This window comes from Eretmochelys imbricata, chromosome 8 (genome assembly GCF_965152235.1).
Source record: "Eretmochelys imbricata isolate rEreImb1 chromosome 8, rEreImb1.hap1, whole genome shotgun sequence".
NCBI lineage: Eukaryota > Metazoa > Chordata > Testudines > Cheloniidae > Eretmochelys > Eretmochelys imbricata.
In genome coordinates, this window is record NC_135579.1 from 30,560,733 (window position 1) to 30,575,649 (window position 14,917).

At 48.6% G+C, this 14,917-nt stretch overlaps 1 protein-coding gene across 2 annotated transcripts in view; it reads left to right on the forward strand.

Moving 5' to 3' along the window:
• The first annotated feature begins 8,886 nt into the window (after positions 1-8,886).
• The window catches only part of SPDL1 (spindle apparatus coiled-coil protein 1), a 48,970-nt gene continuing 42,939 nt past the window's right edge, over positions 8,887-14,917 (forward strand). The window contains exon 1 of one of the 2 annotated variants that reach the window (XM_077824915.1): positions 8,887-8,975. The gene's annotated coding sequence lies outside the window, so the exon portion shown is untranslated. Of the gene's footprint in view, positions 8,976-14,469; positions 14,485-14,917 lie in introns of those variants that run through there. The other variant, XM_077824916.1, reaches the window with a different exon arrangement.

Genomic DNA, 14,917 nt, shown 5'->3' on the forward strand with positions numbered 1-14,917 from the left:
AAATAATAAAATACCATTTATTTAATTTTGGATGTTTCCTACATTTTCAAATAAAGTGAGCACTGTATACGTATTCTGTGTTGTAACTGAAATCAGTATATTTGAAAATGTAGAAAAGCATCTAAAAATGTTTAATAAATTCCAATTGGCATTCTATTTAAAAGTGCAATTAATTGGGATTAATTTTTTTAATCATGTGAGTTAACTGATTAATCGACAGCTCTACTCATAATACAACAAGAGGGCAGAAAATAAAATCTGTTGCCTTTATATCTTATCAGAATTAATAAAAGTGATAAATAATGTTATGGATAACATCCCAGTATTTAGGATAATATATAAATATAAGAATAAAAATACTGCCCTTTAGGGTACAAATACAATACTATCAGTTTAAGAATAGGAAGAATGTTTCCCGGGGGCAGTTATTCCACAAAATTGCGCATTACAGGGATTCTCAAACCATCCTTGAAACACTTGCTCCTGATGCTGCCATGTGAAGTTAGAGAAGGTAACATTTTTGTCTCCTGTGATGTACAAACTCTACTTACTTCAAAAACTTTTGGTCAATAGAGATACTAGATCGAGTCCCCTTAATTTGAGAGGATGCTGGGGTAGAAGATCTTCTGTGATATGCAGGGGGGCGGGAGAGAGCCTTTGAGGTGAAACTTCTGCCCTTGGATTGAAATAGTCTGGGGTTGTTGACCTTCAGAACAGGCTACAAGACTCATTTTGCTTCCTGGACTTTCTGAAGAGGGCTGATGCTAATGGTGCACATGGTGTAAGTAAAGATATGAAGGAAGGAGCTTTGGAGGTGAAAGAACAACCTACTGGATTTTACTCCGCAAGGAGCTGCAGTTATTCTGGAGATTTGATGCTGTTTTAGTCTTTGTTTAGGTTTATATCCTATCAAAGCTGCTCATAGTAGTACATGGGTGCCTTTTTAATGCCATTACATAGCAAAAGAACCAATTTGCATTTCAGGAAACATATCTACGAATATACTCTGAACAACAGGTATTGCATCTCAATTTTTCCGAACAGGTCCTGTTTTTATCTGGGATGGCTGACTTGCGTGAGGTCAGAGTCGCTCATTAGTTCAGCTGGCATTATAAACAAGATATTATTGGCTTTCAAGCTGTGCTGTAAGCATGTGGTCTCTTTCAAACTCCAGCAGCATTAATACCAGTCTTTTTTTTAGTGTTTAAACTATGCTCAAAAGATAGAGAGTCCAGCGAAGGGCAACAAAAATGATTAGGGGACTGGAACACATGACTTATGAGGAGAGGCTGAGGGAACTGGGATTGTTTAGTCTGCAGAAGAGAAGAATGAGGGGGGATTTGATAGCTGCTTTCAACTACCTGAGAGGTGGTTCCAGAGAGGATGGTTCTAGACTATTCTCAGTGGTAGAAGAGGACAGGACAAGGAGTAATTGTCTCAAGTTGCAATGGGGGAGGTTTAGGTTGGATATTAGGAAAACTTTTTTCACTAGGAGGGTGGTGTAACACTGGAATGCGTTACCTAGGGAGGTGGTAGAATCTCCTTCCTTAGAAGTTTTTCAGGTCAGGCTTGACAAAGCCCTGGCTGGGATGATTTAATTGGGGATTGGTCCTGCTTTGAGTAGGGAGTTAGACTAGATGACCTCCTGAGGTCCCTTCCAACCCTGATATTCTATGATTCTATGAAATTGAAAAATGAATGCACAAACTATACTTAAATGTAGTAGGCACTTCCCAAGGAAAATACAAAAGATCAGAGTAGCAACTGGATTTCTAGAAGTGGTACCACAGAAAAAGGTGGCGATTATGGGGATCAGATGGGGGAGGGGGAATGATTAGCAAAACCCAAGATACTAATACAGCTGTACATGTGGGCTACAAGAAATGAAAATGAAATGTGCATTAAAAACACACACCTAAACCTCATTCACTGAAATGTCAGTCACTAAGATACCTAGCAAGAAGAAGGAAAATTTATTCAGACCAAAATGTTTGATCAGTGCATAAAGGCCACTTTACACAAGAAGTTCGAAGAGGCAAGTAGCCTTTCCTGCATTTTCCCTTCACTACACTCCTTCACAATAATTACAAATTTCATAAAGTAATTAAAAATTGTTACACTAGAACAATAAAAGAAGATCACAAGCCTTTTTCTCCTCTAGAGGCCTCCTAGTATGGAGGAGTTTAATAGTGATAGAAACTCAACATTTTTTTCAGTCATAATTATATTTTCATTGTTCACAGTAGTGGAAAATTTTATACATTTCCATTGATTGTCATTCTCCACACTGCAAATCCCACTCTTCCAAAGATTTAATAGTAACTGATACAGTGTTCTACACATTGTGTCAAAGCTCTATCCTTGCCTCCAAGGGTCCCACGTTTCCTGGCAGATTTTGCTAGCTTCAGAGGCTCACTGTGACCCTCCACATAACCCTTCTTTTTCTAGGGACAAGGGTCACAGTCTACTGAGCCATTTTCATCATAAGCCAGTGAGGTAGGTGAGGAGAAGCTATCCTCCCATGCACAGTCTCTGTTGTTTCCCAGTCTTAGTGATTGATCAGGGAGGGGGAAGGGGGAGCCCAGGCCCACCCTCTACTCCAGGCTCCAGCCCAGGGACCCTAATAGTATCAGCCATGGTAGCTGACCTTTTAGAAACATGACACGTACAGTTCCCTAGGCTACTTCCCCACAGCAGCCTCCACTTCCTCAAGCTCCACTTCACCCTTACCTCAGGGATTCCTCCCTTGTGCCTGATATGGTGTGTACTACTCAGTCTCTCCAACAGCACAACTTCCTCCCAGAGCTCCTGACATCCACACCCACCTGATTGGCTGGGAGGCTTTTAACTAGTTTCAGCCAGCCCCAATTGGCTTCAGGTGTCCCAATCAACCTAGCATTCTCCCTGCCTTCTGGAAAGTTCTTAATTGGCCCCAGGTGTCTTAATTGACCTGGAGCAGCTGCCATTTCACTTATCCTAGTACCAGGGATTTGTTTAGCCTGGAGCTAATATATCTATCTCCCACTGCTTTTCTATAGTCATCTGGCCTTGCCCCGTCACAACAGCTACAATTTATTTCCATGAAGTGTGTTATTGGACCAATGCTTTTACATCCTTTTCTCTGTAGAAAAGTAGGTTATTCTATTATCTCCTTCTGTATAACTTTTAGGGAGCACAATTTTGTTGGGAAATGCAAGTCTGAAGTACCCAAGTCAGTGTCTTAAAATGCTGTAGCAAGGAAAACCAATTCTGAGGTGGCTAATGGGGAAATATTTTACATCTAAAAATTAACTGGTCACTTTGCAGTTGGTATGAATTACTCCTTCATTTGTCTTGGGTATACACAAATGGTATGAGCAATAGAGAAGATTGTTTGGAGATTTTCCAGCTGCTTAAATATTCTGACTCATGACTTTAATGGATATTTAAGGCAGTAGACTGGCTTTACAGAATCTTAGAATGACTTTTTCTAAAATACATGTTACCATTTTGCCTCCATTACATTAAAGTAACAGTGCACTAAATGTGTTTTGTTAAAACATATTTAGTGTACAGTTCCTCTAATGGGCTATTATAATAATACTTAGCCTTTACAAAATACCTTATTTTCCAAGATGTACTAATATTGACAAATATTTATAATTCACCTGATAAGTAAGGAAGTGTTACCCCTGTTTTATGACAAGAAAGTTGAGCAATGGGCATAAAGAGCAATTGCTTATACAGTGAACATGGCAGAACAGGATTAGAACAAAGGATCTTTTGGCTCCTAGCTCCCATTTTAATTAACCTGTCCACCCTGCCTCTCTAGTCTAAATTTAACTTGTTAATCCAATTTCTACTAAAACCTTTGCTTTAGTAGAGTAAAATTTAATACCTTGTTTTGGCTCTTTACCTTTATTGGCATTCTCCCTAGCATTTTAACCGTATGCTAGTAATACTTTCCAAATTGCATTGTGGCTTTGCATCTTAAGTCTGCTGAATTTTTTTGTCCAGTTTGACACAAACAACAGACTAGTGTCCATTTACAGTCTGTTTACAGCATTGCAAGACATTTTACATCAATATGCTTATTTCTTCAAGCCAGAAATTGTGCTAAGATACACCCAGATATTAAGGTTTTTATTATTTTTTTTGGAGGGGTGGGGATGCAAAAAGTGGTCTCTTGAATGGCTGCTGCTCTCTGATCTGTCTAGTCACCAGTGCTGTGATATGAAAGACTCCTCTTCCACTGTCTTCGATACACAGCTGTCTTTGTACTGCAACCAATCCTGATTGTGAACATGGCAAACACAAGAATTTCTGCTGTCCTCTCCTTTAAAATGCCAAAACCTTTTCCTTATCATTGTCAAAATTTTTGCTTTTGATATTTCTAAAAGTGCTAAAGAAACTTAGGAACAGAAGTCTCATTTTCCAAAATGACCTTAATAGGATGGCTTGCCCTTGGGCTGGAGAGCATGGGGGCAAGCCTAGTCTGATAACCATATGATATTCCTGAGGGTGCATTCTGTGCCAAAAAAATTAAAATTCCGTGCACAATATTTTAAAATTCTGCAAATTTTATTTGTCAAATAAATGTGGAGGCTCCAGCATGGCAGTGAGTAGCACAGGCCACTGGCTGGACAGAGGTGGGAGATCACAGTACAGCTCCTTTTCTCCCCCCACCCCCCGGCTGGGGAACACACTCAGCAGTGAGGCTGCACTCAACCCTGCTCCAGCACAAGGACCAGGTCTGCCCCAGAAACACCCCAGGGCCCTGCCCCTTCAGCAAAGCAGGATCCAAGTGTGGAGGGGCTTAACGTGTGGGGGATCTAGGTGTGGGTTGAGAGGGGTCTATGCGGGGCAATCTGGGTGTGGCTGGCTCACTGGTGGATCTGGGTGTGGGGGAGGGGTCTGGTTGCACAGGAGCTTGGTTGTGGGGGCGGTTCTGGCTGTAATGGTAATGGGACTCTGCGGCAGGGTCTCAGTGAAGGTGGTTGGAGCTCAGCAGGTGGGGGGACGTCAGGGGAGGATACAGCTTGGTAGGGCGTCTGGGTGTGGGGGGCTCAGTGGGGGATCCAGATGCTGGGGGAGTGGGGTTCAGTGGAGTGGGGATCCAGGTGCAGCTGGTTGGGGCTTGGTGAGGTGGCTCATCAGGTGGTACAGGGGAAATGGGGCTCATTGGGACAGGGTTCTGAGTGTAGGGGAGTGAGGCTCAGCAGGAGGATCTCGGTATGGTGGGGGGATCTGGATGCATGGAACTTAGGCATATGGCAGGTGTGGTTCCCTGTACAGGGATCCCTCCCCATACAGCTGAGGAGGTGTGTGTGTGTGTGAGAGAGAGAGGAGGAGTGTGTCCCCGGATGATGTACAGGGGAAGAGGAAGTCCTGTCCTCCCCAGTCCACCCAGGACTAGCAGCTGAGCCTGGCACAGGGTAGGAGCCACAGCTGGGTCTTCCCCAGTCCCAGCCCTGAGCATCTGAAACATATTGCTGGGGAGAACCCCATTACCACACTTGTGACTTCCCTTTGGTCCCCCACCAGAAAGTCATTTTTCTGCAGGGAAGCAAATAAATCTGCAGGGGACATAAATTCTGCATAGGTGCAGTGGCACAGAAATCCTCCAGGAATAATGTATGAGCCCGCTCCCCGGGGAGGGGAAGTGAGGGACTTCAGCCCCAGCTGTTGCTGCTGCAGGCACCATCACCACCACCACCACCTGTGAGGGGTCCTTCCTGCCTGGCCACCAGACTGCCTCCTGGAGCTGCGGCTAAGGAGTTGCTGGAGGCCCAAGGAGAAGAAGAAGACCATCTACCAGTCAGGGAGCACTGAGAGACTTTGCAGACGACCGTGGAGGGGGCCATCATGGACTGAGTAACTTTCGAACTGTACTTTTGTAGTGGGGGTTTTGACTGTGTTTGTGGGGACATGGGGTGTGGTGTGGAGCCTGCTCCCCGGTTCCATCTGTGTGTCCCCCACTGCTCCCCTACCCCCACTGGCTGTTTATCATCTGCCTCAGCTCCTGCCTCTAGACTCAGCTGCTTCCTTGGCTTGCCACGCCCCGCTTCCACCATTTGGGCCAGGAGCAGCAGCCAGCCCAAACAAGGACCCTTTTGTGCAAGCGCACATGTGTGCATGTGCCTCCCCCCCATTTCGGCTGCCCACCCCACAGCTTTGCCCCTTGCTATTTGCCCCTCTCAGCCTTTTGCACCTCCTCTTTGCCTCAGCCCCCCATTACTAGCTTCAGTTTGTTTGCCCCACCCCAGCCTCTGAAGCTAGTCCCTTGGCTTCCCTGTCCTACCTCTAGCCTGCTTAGCCTCTCACTCCGTGCACCCATGCCCCCTCCCATGTGCTTGTGCCCCTCCCCATTTTAGTTTGAACCGTCTTCATTGCACCCCTCAATGCTGTTGTATTCTCCCCTCCCCTAGTAAAAAAAAATTAGCCTGATTCCCCCGTGGTAGGGCTATTTCTTTTAAAGAGCAGAAGGTGGTTCTATTAAGGGGGCAGCTTTGGGTGCTGGAGTGAGACTGCAGAGAATGAGACACCCCTGTTAGGAAGACCCTGAAGCCAGGGGAACTGCTCCAGATGAGAAGGGCTGGGAGTAGTCTGTTATGACAGGAGGGACTCCGACCAGACCAGGGGAGTTTAGTCTGTATGCAGCTGAAGAGAAGACTCGTGTTTTGTTTTGAACTTAATAAATTGGACCCTAAGCAGGGCTGTTGTGATTGACTGGAAAAAACCCTGCATGGAGTTTATTTGGGGATCCAAGAAAGGAAACTTGAGATGAAGGGCTGCAGGCAGGGCTACCACGAGACCACCAGAGGAGCTGTGATGGGGCCACTTGTCCATAGTTACTTAAACACTTAGCCTACTTCCTGGTAACTTGGGCTCCACGACCCTGTCAGTTTCAAAACTAAAACTTTGGCAAGTTTACATAGTCCTGCAGTTTGGACTAGGGGATACAGACAGCAGTGCTGTAACTCATAGAATATCAGGGTTGGAAGCAACCTCAGGAGGTCATCTAGTCCAACCCCCTGCTCAAAGCAGGACCGATCCCCAACTAAATCATTCCAGCCAGGACTTTGTCAAGCCTGACCTTGAAAACCATTAAGGAAGGAGATTCCACAACCTTCCTAGGTAATCCATTCCAGCGCTTCACCACCCTCCCAGTGAAAAAGCTTTTCCTAACATCCAACCTAAACTGCCCCCATTACTCCTTGTTCTGTCATCTGATACCACTGAGAACAGTCTAGACCAGGGTGGGCGAACTATGGCCTGCGGCCTCAATCCGGCCTGCAGGCTTGCCCCCCATGGTGCTGCAAGCCCCGCGCCAGCACCACATCCCTGGGGCTCCAGGGGGCGGAGGGCTCTGTGCATTTCCCTTGCCTCTGGGCCCCACCCCCCACAGCTCCCACTGGCTAGGAACAGGGAACCATGGCCAATGGGAGCTTCAGGGGAGGTACCTGGAGGCATGGGAAGGGCAATGCACAGAGCCCTGTGCCACCCCCACCGGGGCTGTGCAGGCCACTTCCTGGAGCAGCGCCACATGGGGCCAGGGCAAGCGTGCAGGGAGCCTGCCCTGGCCCCAGTGCGCACCGCTGCGGCCCCAGAGCCGCTTTAGGTAAGCGGTGCCAGGCTAGAGCCTGAATCCCTCCTGCCCCCCAACCCTAAGTCCCCTGTCTGCACTTCACACCTCTCCTGCACCCCAATCCCCTTCTCTGAGCCCCTTCCTGCACTCTGCACCCCAACCCGCTTCCCTGAGCCCCCTCAGACACTCCACACCCCTCCTCTGCCCCAATCCCTTGCGCTAAGTCTGTTCCTGCACACCACACCCCAACCGCCTGCTTCAGCCCTGCATACAATTTCCCCACTCAGATGTGGCCCTTAGCAAAGAAAGTTTGCCCACCCTGATCTAGAGCCATCCTTTTTGGAACCCCTCCTTCAGGCAGTTGAAAGTCGCTATCAAATCCCCTCTTCTGCAGACTAAACGATCCCAGTTCCCTCAGCCTCTCCTCATAAGTCATGTGCTCCAGCCCCCTAATCATTTTTGCTGCCCTCTGCTGGACGCTTTCCAGTTTTTCCACATCCTTCTTGTAGTGTGGGGCCCAAAACTGGACACAGCACTCCAGATGAGGCCTCACCAATGTCGAATAGAGGGGAATGATCACGTCCCTTGATCTGCTGGCTATGCTCCTAATTATACAGCCCAAAATGCTGTTCACCTTCTTGTCAACAAGGGCACACTGCTGACTTATATCCAGCTTCTCGTCCACTGGTGGCATGGATGCTGCAAACATGAACAAGAGTCCCAGTTCACATTCGCATTGCCCTCTTCAAACACGACTACATTACTATGGAGTAAGAACTTCAGGCCTGCAGCGCCCACGTGGGGGAATTCTAGTGTGGCACTTTGGTGCACGCGGCGATCCACACCCATCTAGTGGGAACGATTTGGTGTGTTCAGCACCGCACGGAGCTTAATCAGCGCAGGAGAGGCACTGAAAGGGACAAAAATACGTCTCAGGGTAGGCAACTCGTCCCAGTTGCAGTGAGGTGGGTGCTGTCGTGCACCGCTGCTCGCCCCGGTGCTGCAAGCAGGCGCACGCGAAGGGGTCAGTGCCCCGTACTCCCACAAGCCGCCTGATCCCCCTGGGACAGCCACTTCTGCTGGCGCTGCTTAGAGGGCGGCTGGCCCGCTCGCGTCAGTTATGGGCTTCGCACATGCGCAATGGGAAAACGTCGGCCGCTTGCTGTCTTCTGCGCCTGCGTACTGCGATCCAAAACTCACGCACCTACATGGTGGTGAGCGCACGTATTCGGGGGGAGTAGGGGTTATGTGGACGCGTGCGCGTTGACGCGCTAAGAGGAATGAGGGGTGGGGTGGAGTGAGTTATCGCGAGGTTTGTGGGGTAAGGCTAGAAGTGGAGCCGAATTTGAACGCGGCGAGAGGAGCCAGATCTGAAAGCCTCCTTGCGGGCCGGGCCGAGCCGGGCCGAGTAAGCGGGAGAGGCCTGGGGGCTGCCCGGTGTCGTCACCGCCGCCGTTGCTGCTCTCCCCTGAGGGCTGGCGCTGGCGGCTGCCGTTAGCTGTCCCGGACTGGGGGCGGTTTTGGGTTGGCCCCTTCCCCGGGCAGGCGGGGGCCGGAGCTGGGCGCGCGGAGTCCCCCCTTCTCCGGGTGGAGGTCGCTGGCGGTGCCTGGTGGGGGTCGGAGCTGGGTGGGCGAGGTCGGAGCTGACTGTCCTTTCTTTCGTTCTCCGCTCTCCCCTCTGCGGCGGCTGGTGTGGGGTAGTGGTTGAGCTTGCCAGACTCCGCAGTAGACTGAGTTTTGTGTGTAGAATCATAGAACAGCAGGGGTGGAAGGGCCCTCAGGAGCTCTCATTAGGCCTCTTTGTGCTAGATTACTTATAGAATCATAGAATAACAGGGGTGGAAGGGACCTCAGTAAATCATCTATTCCAACCCCCTGCTCAAAGCAGGACCAGCCCCAACTAAATCATCCCAGCCAGGGCCTTGTCAAGCCGCGCCTTAAAAACCTCTAAGGATGGAGAGTCTACCACCTCCCTTGGTAACCCATTCCAGTGCTTCACCACCCTCCTAGTGAAAAAGTTTTTCCTAATATCCAACCTAGACCTCCCCCACTGCAACTTGAAACCATTGCTCCTTGTTCTGTCATCTGCCACCACTGAGAACAGCCAGTGTAACCAGTGACCAACCTAGAAGAACATTCAGGTTGCAAAGTGGAGCCCTCAGAAGTCAGGGAATGACACGATTCACATGTTAGTTGCAACTGTAATTTAGCCCTCTTGTGCATATTTATTTATCAGTGTTATGTGCCCACATAAATTTTGTAAGAGAGACCCTGGTCTTATTTAGCGCATGGAATGGGAGGTGTTCCCTGAATGAGTTCTTTTGGTTGTTTGATGTGTGACCTTATTTACTGCATATTTGCTATTGCTACTATGCCTGCTCAGTGCTAGTGCAAGTAAGACCTTAGGGCAGTGGTCGGCAACCTTTCACAAGCGGTGTGCCGAGTCTTCATTTATTCACTTTAATTTAAGGTTTCACGTGCCAGTAATACATTTTAACATTTTTTTAGAAGGTTTCTCTCTGTCTGTATATTATATAACTAAACTATTGTCATATATAAAGTAAACAAGGTTTTCAAAATGTTTAAGAAGCTTCGTTTAAAATTAAATTAAAATGCTGATCTTACGCCACTGGTCTGCTCAGCCCGCTGCCAGCCTGGGGTTCGGTTCACCTAGGCTGGCAGCAGGCTGAGCAGGGCCTGCGGCCAGGACCCTGGCTGGCAAAGGATTGGCAGCCAGAACCCCAGCTGGGCAGCGGGCTGAGCGGGGCCAGTGGCTGGGACCCCAGATCGGCAGTGGGCTGAGCAGCTTAGCCCTCTGCCACTCAGTCTGCTGCCGATCTGGGGTTCTGTCAGCCGGCTCCTGCCAGCTAGGGCCTCGCTCAGCCCGTTGCTGGTCTGGGATCCTGGCCCTGCCCACATAGAGTGGGTACCTATCTTCTTTCTGGCTCTAGCCCATTCTTTTCCGCTCTCTGCACTGAGCTGAGGATGGGAGTGCACTGAGCACAGGGCTGGGGGTGAAGGAATAGGCTGGGGGTTTGGGTGTAAGGTCTGGCCAGGAGCTAGAATGAGGGAGGGAGCTCAGGGTTGTGGCAGGAGGTTTGGGTGTGGAGTGCTTACCTGGGTAGCTCCTGTTTGGTGCCAGGGGTGCAGGTGGGAATGTGTGTGGGAGATGCAGGAGCTCCCGTTTGGTGCTCAGGGTGGGGGTGGGAATGTGGGGGGTGCAGGAGTCAGGGGGCTGGGTATGTGTGGGAGGTGCAGGAGTCAGGGCAGGGGCCTGGGTATGTGTGAGAGGGGTGCAGGGGTCAGGGCAGAGGGCTGGGGGTGTGGGCTAGGGTTGTGGGGGTGATCCCAGCCCCCTGCCCAGAGTGGCTCACGGCAGGGGGCTGGAGGGGATATGCCCTGATTCCACCCCCGCAGTCCCCAAGGCCCTGTCCCCACCTCTTCTGCGGCTCTGCTTCTCCCCCTCCTCGCAAGGGCCATCAGCTAATCTGGGGCAGGGAGGGAGAGGAGGAGGGGCAGGAACCCAGCATGCTGGGGGAAGAGGCAGGGGAGGGGGGACCTTGCCTGCCCTGCAGCAGCAGCCGGCAGGGCCAAGTTTCTTCACCCTGACCCTGCGGGGGGGGGGAGAGAGCGCGGAGAAGAGCGGGCTGGGGCGGGCAGGATTTTTAATGGCACACTGCTGCCTGCCGGGGTCCCGGCCGCTGGCCCCGCTCAGCCTGCTGCCAGCCTGGGTTCGGCAGCAGGCTGAGTGGGGCCGCCGCCTGGGACCTGGCAGGCAGCAGCATGCCATTAAAAATCGGCTCACGTGCCATCTTTGGCACATGTGCCATAGGTTGCTGACCCCTGCCTTAGGGTCTTAAGTTGGTTACCCAAAAAATGAACACACAATTAGTAACCATCTATGAAAAGTTTGGTTTAAGTGATTGCCTAGCAACACGGACGGTTTCAGAGTAGCAGCCGTGTTAGTCTGTAATTCGCAAAAAGAAAAGGAGTACTAGTGACACCTTAGAGACTAACCAATTTATCTGAGCATAAGCTTTCGTGAGCTACATGCATCCGATGAAGTGAGCTGTAGCTCACGAAAGCTTATGCTCAAATAAATTGGTTAGTCTCTAAGGTGCCACTAGTACTCCTTTTCTTTTAGCAACATGGAGGAACTTAGTGGCAAAAGGGAGGGATAGAAGCCAATTCTGTGCACAGCATTCAACTACTTTAACCATATGATCATCCTTTCTCTTTTAGTCCCATGCTTCATTCCCTCTGTCTTCTAGCTGTTGCAAGAAACAAAACAGACAACAGCCAGCTGTGAAGTTGAGGACTTTGCAAAGTTAATAATGTTCTTTTAATGTAATTGTTGTGTACTTTCCTAAGATATTAAAAAAGCAAACTTGAGGGGGGACAGATGCCTTCTTGCGGCATCATACTGATATCCACATTGTTAATTAGCCTCTTTGTGGACCTGCACTAGAGAGGAATGGGACACTTTGACTGTAGTTTTTACAGATGTTTGCTGACAGCAGAGGTGTAGTAAAGACTTGGAAATCTTGAGTTCTATTCCAAACTCTGGAAGGGAGCGTGCACTAGTACACATTTTTCTGTCCATTTCCCCTAAGCTTGACCACCTCTGCCCCATCCTAGTCTTATCTCTTTCGCACTACTGGCTCCTTGTCCTAGTCTCAGCTCCTTAGCCTTCTGTTCCCAGTTCCAGTCTCCTTGCTTAAAAGTCCTAGGTTCACCTCTCCATATTCCCTGTCTCATTCTTCTTCTCCAGCCATTCCCAGTTCACTCCTCTGCTTCCTAATGTTTCTTGCCTGCCCGCAGCCCTTGTCCCCACTAGCTTCCAATCTCCCTTTCCAGGCTTCTCATCTTATCTGTGTTCTTGCATGCCCCAGCTCCTTGTCCCAGTCTCTTTACCCAGCCAGTCGTAGTTCACTCCCTGCACCCTGGCTCATTGTCAGGTCTGTATCCCCTTTTCTCTTCCTCATCCTCTGCATCTATTCTCAGTTCTCTCCACCCACCAGCTCCCTGTGTTGCATCACCTTCCTTCCCTGGCTCCCAGACCTAGTTTACTGTCAGCTCCTTGTCTAACATACTCCTGCCCTGCAACCCCATACGCTTGAATCAAATGGCTTTCTCCTCCACACTGCCTGGGTGGGAGCGGTCATAGAGAGCATAGGAGAAACAGACTCTGCTGTCAGCTCTGGTGCCCAGCCAAGAGCAGCTATTGAGTAAAAATTGCTGGGCTGGAGGGAGCACAATCAGTCAGTCTGTGGGCATGCCGTCTATGCAGTTTTGTCATTTGCTGGAGCTATGAGGGAATGGAGTATGCTCAGTGGGTTTGGTGTATGTGCCATCCCGTCATGTGTAGATATTCTTGTGGGGATGGTGCATGCTCATGGAGGATGCAGTCTTCAGAAATCTTAGCTGTTAAATTCTAGCAAATGTCCATTGAGCATGTGTGAACTGCAGTTTTTTTCAAAGGCTTCCAACTTGATGAAATTTGGCTGGATTTTCATGGTAAAAGGTGCATCCCTAATACATCGGTTACCCCCTTCCTAATTTCAAGTCCCTATTCCAAAGCATGGTGAGAGAACTTTCCAAAGAAAAGATCCAAAGACATTTTTTTAACATGGGAGAAAAATTTGTTTTCATTAGCATTGTTCTCAGAAATGCTTGAATTATTTTGGCTGAAGTGTTGAAAAGAAAAAAACAAACAGCCTGAGGTAGATACATGAAGTGGAAAACTTCCGCCTAAAGAGTTAAAGTTTGTAAAGTTTAAAAGCAATTGAAAACAGGATCTTATTGTGGGGAGTGTTAAGCAAATATAGTAATAGATGGTGCTACCAGCTCTGTGTAGAATATCCCCTTCCTTAGCCTTGCGTGCTCTTCCTCCCCTCCCCCCGTGCAAATGTAGACTGGTGCAGGTGTTTCTCCATGTGGTTGACCCTTGCTTTGAGAGAGGTTAGTTACTGGGTAACTTCTGCAGTGGTTCTCAACCATGGATATGTGTACCCCTGGGGATATGCAGAGGTCTTCCAGGAAAGGGGTTCTCAACCTTTTTCTTTCTGAGGCCTCCCCAGAATGCTATAGAAACTCCTTGGTCCACCTGTGCCTATAAAAGCCAGGGCTGTCATTAGGGGTTAGCAAGCAGGGCAATTGCCTGGGGCCCCACGAAGCTAAGTTACTCAGGCTTCGGCTTCAGCCCCAGGTGGCGGGGCTTGGGGCCCCGGGCTTCAGCTTTCTGCCCTGGGCCCCAGTGAGTCTAATGCCAGCCTTGCTTAAAATCCTACTCGCAGCCCCGCAGGGGGCCCCAGACCTCTGTCTGAGAACTGCTGTTCTAGGGGGTACATCAACTCATCTAGATATTTGCCTGGTTTTACAACAGGCTACATAAATAGCACTAGCAACATCAGTACAAACTAAAATTTCATACAGACAGTGACTTGTTTATGCTGCTCTGTATACTACTATACGCTGAAATGTCAGTACAATATTTCTATTCCAGTTGATTTATTTTCTAATTACATGTACAAACGAGACAGTAAGCACTCTTTCCGTAATAGTGTGCTGTGACACCTTTGCATTTTGTCTAATTTTGTAAGCAAGTAGTTTTTAAGGGAGGTGAAACTTGGGGTATGCAAGACAAATCCTATTCCTGAAAGGAGTACAGTAGTTTTGAAAGGTTCAGAGCCATTGTTCTAAAGCAGCAATGTCCAGTGACTTTCTGTAGGGTTTTTGGCTTCCAAATCAATAAGGCATTTTTGAAAATTTTACTGGCCTTGAGAGGCTGGCAAATGATTGACGACAGCAGATTTTGTGGGAGGTAAAGCCATCCTGTGTGACTCTTCTGGAGGGAGTTTTGCCTCTTGTCAAATTGAAGGAACTGGCTGGAATATCTGGAGAGCATTGCTTATATTGTGAGTAGAGGGGATATGCAACAATTAGAAGGAAGTTCGGCTTTGCACTCTGTGCTGTTGTTGCTGTTGCCAAGAATGAAAAAAATAAGTATGTGGATCCTATCAGTCTTGCATTAACATTTTAAGATTTAGGTGTAAGAATCTTTCATTGTGTTTTCAAAGAAGCGTTACTTCAGGTAAGTAAGTTTACCAAACTTTGTGTAGCTTCTAAGAGCCTGGGAATGGGCTTGGGCTGCAGATTTCTTTCCACAGAGCTTGAAAAAGCCAGTGAAGCATTGGGGAGGTGAAGAGGTGGTGGGAGAGACCACAATGTGATGTTATACAGAAACAAAGCTTTTTTGTTTAAAAATGAGTTCAGCCCTTGTGGTTGTGAAAACAGATGCACTGCTCTCCTCCAGAAATTGCAGATAGAACTCCTGCAACTCAGCTGCTG